The 8,854-nt window shown below is 43.8% G+C and overlaps 8 non-coding genes across 8 annotated transcripts; all 8 read left to right on the plus strand.

Moving 5' to 3' along the window:
• Nucleotides 1-54: 54 nt before the first annotated feature.
• Nucleotides 55-127, plus strand: TRNAV-UAC (transfer RNA valine (anticodon UAC)). The gene has a single exon. It is a non-coding gene; the product is annotated as a tRNA-Val (tRNA).
• Nucleotides 128-895: 768 nt separating this feature from the next.
• TRNAV-AAC (transfer RNA valine (anticodon AAC)) lies at nt 896-968 on the plus strand. Its single transcript has one exon. It is a non-coding gene; the product is annotated as a tRNA-Val (tRNA).
• An 86-nt stretch (nt 969-1,054) lies between these two features.
• Nucleotides 1,055-1,127, plus strand: TRNAV-CAC (transfer RNA valine (anticodon CAC)). Its single transcript has one exon. It is a non-coding gene; the product is annotated as a tRNA-Val (tRNA).
• Nucleotides 1,128-1,224: 97 nt separating this feature from the next.
• On the plus strand, nt 1,225-1,297 carry TRNAV-UAC (transfer RNA valine (anticodon UAC)). The gene has a single exon. It is a non-coding gene; the product is annotated as a tRNA-Val (tRNA).
• Nucleotides 1,298-2,224: 927 nt separating this feature from the next.
• Nucleotides 2,225-2,297, plus strand: TRNAV-CAC (transfer RNA valine (anticodon CAC)). Its single transcript has one exon. It is a non-coding gene; the product is annotated as a tRNA-Val (tRNA).
• A 97-nt stretch (nt 2,298-2,394) lies between these two features.
• On the plus strand, nt 2,395-2,467 carry TRNAV-UAC (transfer RNA valine (anticodon UAC)). The gene has a single exon. It is a non-coding gene; the product is annotated as a tRNA-Val (tRNA).
• A 768-nt stretch (nt 2,468-3,235) lies between these two features.
• Nucleotides 3,236-3,308, plus strand: TRNAV-AAC (transfer RNA valine (anticodon AAC)). Its single transcript has one exon. It is a non-coding gene; the product is annotated as a tRNA-Val (tRNA).
• An 85-nt stretch (nt 3,309-3,393) lies between these two features.
• On the plus strand, nt 3,394-3,467 carry TRNAV-CAC (transfer RNA valine (anticodon CAC)). The gene has a single exon. It is a non-coding gene; the product is annotated as a tRNA-Val (tRNA).
• Nucleotides 3,468-8,854: the final 5,387 nt, after the last annotated feature.

Raw genomic sequence — 8,854 nt, forward strand, 5'->3', positions numbered from 1 at the left:
TGTTCTTTATTGCTTGCCATGACCACAGCATGTTTTTTTTGTTTGAATCGGTTGGTTTTTGTAGTGTAGCGGTTATCACGTTCGCTTTACACGCAAAAGGTCCTCAGTTCGAAACTGGGCAAAAACACAGCGCTCCTCTTGCGAACTTGCGCTTTTGACAATGAGTGCTTGATCTTTAATGCTTGCCATGACCACAGTAAACGCTCTTGTCTGGTTACTGTAGTGTAGTGATTGTCCTTTTTGCCATCCTCCTGAAAGTTCCCTGTTTTGATCCCGGGCAGAAACATGTGGCTTTTCTTTATTTTGATCACAATCGTATATTGTTGGCTTAATTAGCATTAGTTAGCATATTCTATTGCTGGTTTAATGAGCATTACTTTTACCAATGTGATTATTTCTACCCGTTTTTGCTTTTGGCAAGCATGTGTGTTTTTGACAGTGTCTAAGTGTTCCTAATTCAAGTAACACCTGATAGGATCAAGGTGCGAAAGCAGGCATCTAGGTGCTTTCTCTTTTTGGCTTTTGGACAAAGGCATGAGAATGTTTTGTGGAGCATGGTTTTGTTTCCCTGTTTGTTCTTTTTCTCCAATAGCCTTACAAATGAAAGGTTCCTGTGTTGCAAAATGCACTTTGTCCTGTCTTCAGACATAGAGGAAGACCTCTTGACTTTGGCTGGCTGTTTTTTTCTTTTTCAAGTTCATTTCAGCATGTTTAAACATCTTTAGCTTTGCATGGAGTTTCTGAAGTGTAGTGGGTGTCACGTTCACCTCACACGCGAACGGTCCCCAGTTCAAAACTGGATAGAAGCATGACATTAGGCGTTGATATTAAAGCTTTTGACGTTGAGTCTTTGTTCTCGATGGCTCGTCATGACCACAGTAACCTTCAGCAGCCGGTTTCTGTAGTGTAGTGGTTATCACGTTCGCCTAACACGCGAAAGGTCCCCAGTTCGAAACTGGGCAGAAACACGCTGTTACCCTTTGGTATCCAAGCTTTTGACTTTCAGTTCTTGATCTCGATTGCTTGTTGTCACCACAGTAAGCGCTTGCAACTGGTTTCTGTAGTGTAGCGGTTATCACGTTCGCCTCACACGCGAAAGGTCCCCAGTTCGAAACTGGGCAGAAACACAGCATTTTCTCTTGGAAAACGATCTTTTTGACTTTCAGTGCTTGCTCTTTATTGCTTGCCATGACCACAGCATTTTTGATTTGTTTGAATCGGTTGGTTTCTGTAGTGTAGCGGTTATCACATTCGCTTTACACGTGAAAGGTCCTCAGTTCGAAACTGGGCAGAAACACAGCGTTCCTCCTGCAAACTAGCGCTTTTGACAATGAGTGTTTGATCTTTAATGCTTGCCATGACCACAGTAAACGCTCTTGTCTGGTTACTGTAGTGTAGTGATTGTCCATTTTCCCATCCTCCTGAAAGTTCCCTTTTTTGATCCCGGGCAGAAACATGTGGCTTTTCTTTATTTTGATCACAAACGTATATTGTTGGCTTAATTAGCCTTAGTTAGCATATTCTATTGCTGGTTTAATGAGCATTATTTTTACCAATGTGATTATTTCTACCCGTTTTTGCTTTTGGCAAGCAGGTGTGTTTTTGACAGTGTCTAAGTGTTCCTAATTCAAGTAACACCTGATAGGATCAAGGTGCGAAAGGAGGCATCTAGGTGCTTTTTCTTTTTGGCTTTTGGACAAAGGCATGAGAATGTTTTGTGGAGCATGGTTTTGTTTCCCTGTTTGTTCTTTTTCTCCAATAGCCTGACAAATGAAAGGTTCCTGTGTTGCAAAATGCACTTTGTCCTGTCTTCAGACATAGAGGAAGACCTCTTGACTTTGGCTGGCTGTTTTTTTCTTTTTCAAGTTCATTTCAGCATGTTTAAACATCTTTAGCTTTGCATGGAGTTTCTGAAGTGTAGTAGTTGTCACGTTCACCTCACACGCGAACGGTCCCCAGTTCGAAAGTGGATAGAAGCATGACATTAGGCGTTGATATTAAAGCTTTTGACGTTGAGTCTTTGTTCTCGATGGCTCGTCATGACTACAGTAACCTTCCGCAGCCGGTTTCTGTAGTGTAGTGGCTATCACGTTTGCCTAACACGCGAAAGGTCCCCAGTTTGAAACTTGCCAAAAACACGCTTTTACCCTTTAGTATCCAAGCTTTTGACTTTCAGTTCTTGATCTCGATTGCTTGTTGTCACCACAGTAAGCGCTTGCATTTGGTTTCTGTAGTGTAGCGGTTATCACGTTCGCCTCACACGCGAAAGGTCCCCAGTTCGAAACTGGGCAGAAACACAGCATTTTCTCTTGGAAAACGATCTTTTTGACTTTCAGTGCTTGCTCTTTATTGCTTGCCATGACCACAGCATTTTTGATTTGTTTGAATCGGTTGGTTTCTGTAGTGTAGCGGTTATCACATTCGCTTTACACGCGAAAGGTCCTCAGTTCGAAACTGGGCAGAAACACAGCGTTCCTCCTGCAAACTAGCGCTTTTGACAATGAGTGTTTGATCTTTAATGCTTGCCATGACCACAGTAAACGCTCTTGTCTGGTTACTGTAGTGTAGTGATTGTCCATTTTCCCATCCTCCTGAAAGTTCCCTTTTTTGATCCCGGGCAGAAACATGTGGCTTTTCTTTATTTTGATCACAAACGTATATTGTTGGCTTAATTAGCCTTAGTTAGCATATTCTATTGCTGGTTTAATGAGCATTATTTTTACCAATGTGATTATTTCTACCCGTTTTTGCTTTTGGCAAGCATGTGTGTTTTTGACAGTGTCTAAGTGTTCCTAATTCAAGTAACACCTGATAGGATCAAGGTGCGAAAGCAGGCATCTAGGTGCTTTTTCTTTTTGGCTTTTGGACAAAGGCATGAGAATGTTTTGTGGAGCATGGTTTTGTTTCCCTGTTTGTTCTTTTTCTCCAATAGCCTGACAAATGAAAGGTTCCTGTGTTGCAAACTGCACTTTGTCCTGTCTTCAGACATAGAGGAAGACCTCTTGACTTTGGCTGGCTGTTTTTTTCTTTTTCAAGTTCATTTCAGCATGTTTAAACATCTTTATCTTTGCATGGAGTTTCTGAAGTGTAGTGGTTGTCACGTTCACCTCACACGCGAACGGTCCCCAGTTCGAAACTCGATAGAAGCATGACATTAGGTGTTGATATTAAAGCTTTTGATGTTGAGTCTTTGTTCTCGATGGCTCGTCATGACCACAGTAACATTCCGCAGCTGGATTCTGTAGTGTAGTGGTTATCACGTTCGCCTAACACGCGAAAGGTCCCCAGTTCGAAACTGGGCAGAAACACGCTGTTACCCTTTGTTATCCAAGCTTTTGACTTTCAGTTCTTGATCTCGATTGCTTGTTGTCACCACAGTAAGCGCTTGCATCCGTTTTCTGTAGTGTAGCGGTTATCACGTTCGCCTCACACGCGAAAGGTCCTCAGTTCGAAACTGGGCAGAAACATAGCTTTTTTCTCTTGGAAAACGATCTTTTTGACTTTCAGTGCTTGTTCTTTATTGCTTGCCATGACCACAGCATTTTTTGTTTGTTTGAATCGGTTGGTTTCTGTAGTGTAGCGGTTATCACGTTCGCTTTACGCGAGAAAGGTCCTCAGTTCGAAACTGGGCAGAAACACAGCGTTCCTCTTGCAAACTAGCACTTTTGACAATGAGTGCTTGATCTTTAATGCTTTCTATGACCACAGTAAACGCTCTTGCCTGGTTACTGTAGTGTAGTGATTGTCCTGTTTGCCATCCTCCTGAAAGTTCCCTGTTTTGATCCCGGGCAGAAACATGTGGCTTTTCTTTATTTTGATCACAAACGTATATTGTTGGCTTAATTAGCCTTAGTTATCATATTCTATTGCTGGTTTAATGAGCATTACTTTTACCAATGTGATTATTTCTACCCGTTTTTGCTTTTGGCAAGCATGTGTGTTTTTGACAGTGTCTAAGTGTTCCTAATTCAAGTAACACCTGATAGGATCAAGGTGCGAAAGCAGGCATCTAGGTGCTTTTTCTTTTTGGCTTTTGGACAAAGGCATGAGAATGTTTTGTGGAGCATGGTTTTGTTTCGCTGTTTGTTCTTTTTCTCCAATAGCCTGACAAATGAAAGGTTCCTGTGTAGCAAACTGCACTTTGTCCTGTCTTCAGACATAGAGGAAGACCTCTTGACTTTGGCTGGCTGTTTTTTTTTCTTTTTCAAGTTCATTTCAGCATGTTTAAACATCTTTAGCTTTGCATGGAGTTTCTGAAGTATAATGGTTGTCACGTTCACCTCACACGCGAACGGTCACCAGTTCGAAACTGGATAGAAGCATGACATTAGGCGTTGATATTAAAGCTTTTGACGTTAAGTCTTTGTTCTCGATGGCTCATCATGACCACAGTAACCTTCCACAGCAGGTTCCTGTAGTGTAGTGGTTATCACGTTCGCCTAACACGCGAAAGGTCCCCAGTTAGAAACTGGGCAGAAACACGCTGTTAGGCTAGTTTCACACTTGCTTCTTTTTGCAGCGCGTTTTTCCCGCAAAAAAACGCATTAAAAAAATGCATACAAACGCTGCGTTTTTTTCAAGCATTTTTATGCGCATGCAGGAAAAAAACGCAGCGTTTTTGCGCGTTTGTATGCGTTTTTTGTGCGTTTGCGTTTTTTTACAGATTTTGTAAAAACCCCACAAAACAGAAAAAACAACCAATCAACAACACACAAGACCAATGGGACTGCATTGTGGGTGTGGTATGTTAATATATAGACCCTGTCTACAGTATTCTTCACATTTGCTTGATTCTTCTCGTGACCATGGATCTGCGCTGGAAGAGTTTTCACTTCAACTTGGATTTGGACATCGCGATGGCTCAGGCGTATGCAGTTGCTTGCCATGAACAAAGGAAGAGAGAGAGGCAGCGAAGACGGCGGCGTATGTGGATACATCCGATTGTTGAACTCCGGGAGAGCCGTGGGGCATACCACACCCTCTACAGCGAGCTACAGGCAAACCCGGAGAAATTTACAGATTATATCCGGATGTCCCACGAAAGTTTCATGGATTTGCTTGCTCGTGTCCAACAATCCATCCAGAGACAGGACACACAGCTCCGTCGTGCGATTCCTCCTGAGGAACGGCTACTGGTGACATTACGGTATGTTTTAAAAACCAAGGGGTGCGGTCTGATGGTTTTTTTTTAAATTTAGTATTCAAAACCTTGGGTAATTAGTTTTCGTGAATGTACTAATATTTTATTTTATAGTTTTTTAAAATAATATACATAAATATTAATTTTACTTCTTTGTCTGTTCACAGATTCCTGGCGACTGGAGAAACCCTATCTTTACTACACTTCCAGTACCGTATTGGAATCTCTACCTTGTCTGGAATTGTTGCTGACACCTGCCGGGCTCTCTGGAATGTTCTTTGTCCAGAATTTATGCCCCTGCCCACCGCTGAAAAGTGGATGGAAATTGCTGACAAATTCTGGACAGTATGCAATTTTCCCAACTGTTTGGGAGCTGTTGATGGTAAACACATACGGATCATCAAACCCCAAAGAATGGGATCTGAGTACTATAATTACAAAAAGTACTTTTCAATAGTACTCATGGCGATTGCGGATGCCGGATGTATGTTTGTAGCAGTGGACATTGGAGCATTTGGCTGTGGTAATGACTCACAGGCTTTTAAAAACTCAGACATGGGCCGGAGGTTGTATGGCAACCAATTTAATTTCCCTATGCCACGGCCTCTTCCTCACACCGAAGCTCCGCCACTGCCCTTTGTAATGGTTGGCGATGAGGCTTTTCAAATGTGCGGAAACTTACTGAAACCCTACTCCAGCCGTGACTTGGACCACACCAAAAAAATATTTAATTACAGGCTGACCAGGGCCAGAAGAACTGTCGAGTGTGCTTTTGGGATTCTTGTCTCCAGATGGCGAATTCTGGGCACGGCCATTAATCTTAAACTTGAAACAGTCGATGAGGTGGTGAAGGCCTGTGTGGTTCTACATAACTTTGTGATGGCTAAAGAGCACCCGACCTTTGAACTGGACGATGATGCTCCTAACCCATTGCCTGAATTCACTCAGCACACTCTCAGGTCATCCGTTGAAGTTGGCCAAATGAGGGACCAATTTGCGGCCTACTTTATTTCTGATGTAGGACGGGTGCACTGGCAAGATGAAATGGTGTAATGTTTTTGTTTGTTTATGGTAATAAAAAACCTTATTTGATACCATTACTGAGTGCACTATATTTTTTAAACTCCAATTAAATAAAAAACTTCCCATGTATAACTGAATTTTTTGATGTTCACACACCTGGGCAGGTAAATACACATACGAGTTAAAATGCAGCATTGCTAGTCTGCGTGAAATATATTGGAACGAGCAAAGCTGCAGGCCATGAATCAGGAAACCAAATTTTTTCAAGAGAAAATTGTGCAACTAGTTGAAAAAAAAGTATGTGATTTTCTCAAAACACAACCCTCAAAACCCAACCCCAATGAAAGTCAATGGCGAATACAAGTCAGCATTGAGTGGATGAATGTAATCTGCTCCATTCCAACTTACAAGTTATTACACTAGGCCTTGGAATAACTATACTAGGCCGTGGTATTTCAAATATGAGTATAGTAGGCCTTGGGCCTACTAGTATAGTCATATGTGAAATACCACGGCCTAGTATAGTCATACCAAGGCCTACTCGATTTTTACCAACTAGGATCTTGTTTCACGAAAAACAAACTGGTGAAACTTGACAAGTTTCAACAGTTTGTTTTTCATGAAACCAGATTCTAGTTGGTAAAACTAGAGTTATTACACTAGGCCTTGGAATGACTACACTAGGCCGTGGTATTTCAAATATGAGTATAGTAGGCCTTGGGGCTAGTAGTATAGTAATATGTGAAATACCACGGCCTAGTATAGTCATACCAAGGCCTACTGTAATAACTCGATTTTTAACAACTAGCATCTTGTTTCACAAAAAACAAACTGGTGAAACTAGAAAGAAACTTATTTTTTAGACAAGTTTCAACAGTTTGTTTTTCATGAAACCAGATCCAAGTTGGTAAAACTAGAGTTATTACACTAGGCCTTGGTATGACTATACTAGGCCGTGGTATTTCACATATGACTATACTAGGCCTTGGGTTGGTTTTTAACATGTATTTACCCATCAGTGTGTGTGACCGGCGCAAACAACATTAATGAAACTTTTTAATGGTGAACCACAAATGTAAATTTATTTTTAATCAAAAAAAGTAAACCAAAAAATTATTTTTTACGGCGTTTGGGGGCAGATGGTTTCAATTTGGGGGTGTGCAGGGAATATGCAACACTTGAAGTTGAAGACGGTGTTTGAGGGGAAGGGGCAACAAAACTTGTGGGGGAAGGTAGTCCAGTTAAGGGAATTAAACTAGGAACACTTGGAGGAGAGGAAATCTGGTCAGGTACATTAGTTGTAATGGCATGTCGCCGTAGGCTTGTGTGCCTGGAACGACTTTGGCCCAATGCCCGCCTTGATAGATTTCGCCTTGAACTAGGGGCAAATATTGAGTGTAGGTCCCCCGTCTGCTGGTGTGGCTGCTGCTGCTGCTGAGGTGGCGGCTGCTGCTGAGGTGGCGGCTGCTGCTGAGGTGGCTGCTGCTGCTGGTGTGGCTGCTGCTGCTGAGGTGGCTGCTGCTGCTGAGGTGGCTGCTGATGCTGGTGTGGCTGCTGCTGCTGAGGTGGCTGCTGCTGCTGCTGAGGTGGCGGCTGCTGCGGTGGTGGCTGCTGCTGCTGCTGTGGTGGCTGCTGCTGAGGTGGTTGCTGCTGCTGCTGAGGTGGCTGCTGCTGCTGAGGTGGCTGCTGCTGCTGCTCTTCGTTGGCAGTGCTCGTCCTTGCAGGAGGACTGGTGGCGGCAGTGATGGTCCAGGTTTGCAGAGTGGTGGTGGCAGGGCTACTACATGTTGTTGTAGCGGCAGGGCTGTTCCATGTTTGCCTAGTGGTGGCTGAGCTCCACGCATGCATGGGAGTGGCGGTGGTGCTCCAGACAGGAGCAGCGCTTGCCATGGTGGTGTCGGTGAAGTGACCAGCTGCACTCAGACTTGTGGTGGTGTAACGGTGGGTGTCCTGGCTTTGAATAGAGGTGTCCGTGCAGTGGTATGCAGCACAAGTCGGTAGTGAGGTGAAGCGAGTCAATGGTGGCACAGGTGGAAATGACACCACTGACTGCTGACTGTACCGATTATGCTGCATAGCCTGCAAGAAAGCATTGTTGCAGGCCTGCAGCACATTCAGCTGTTGCTCAGGACTAAGGTGTTCCGCCATGCCCTTTTCAATCTTACTAAAAAAATGGTGTGCTGGTCTGTTGAGGTCGGCCTCCAGACGGTCAAGGCGCTGTTCTACAGAATTGAAGCGGTGTTCAAAGTGGTTAAAACCACGTTCCATGAGTGCAAAACCGCTTTCAACTCTGTCGGACATTGACTTGAGGCTGGAATTAAAGGCCTCGCTCAAATGCATAAACTCGGGCAAGACATTCCTGTCCAAGGCCCTCTGCCGCTGGCGGGTAGTGCCCGCATAACCAGTGGCAGAGACCTGGGACAGGGGAACACCTGATGGCCCAGCTTCCTGGTCACCAGCTGTGTGTGTGGCTGACCTGCAAGGTGCTTCCTGGCTGTCGGATGGCTGGGACGGGTCAGAGGACATCCGAGGAAGGACCGCTCCAGGGCCAGGTTGCAGGGTGCTTCTCCAGGTGCTGTGGAATAAAGGAAAATCATTACTACCATGCCTTTACAAGAAGCATCAGCTGTGGATTAGAAAAACACAGATTAATAAAAATAAAAACCCAAAATTTATAATACTTACGATCTC

The sequence above is a fragment of the Dendrobates tinctorius genome, unplaced genomic scaffold (assembly GCF_039654945.1).
Source record: "Dendrobates tinctorius isolate UK_male_01 unplaced genomic scaffold, ASM3965494v1 ptg000421c, whole genome shotgun sequence".
Lineage (NCBI taxonomy): Eukaryota > Metazoa > Chordata > Amphibia > Anura > Dendrobatidae > Dendrobates > Dendrobates tinctorius.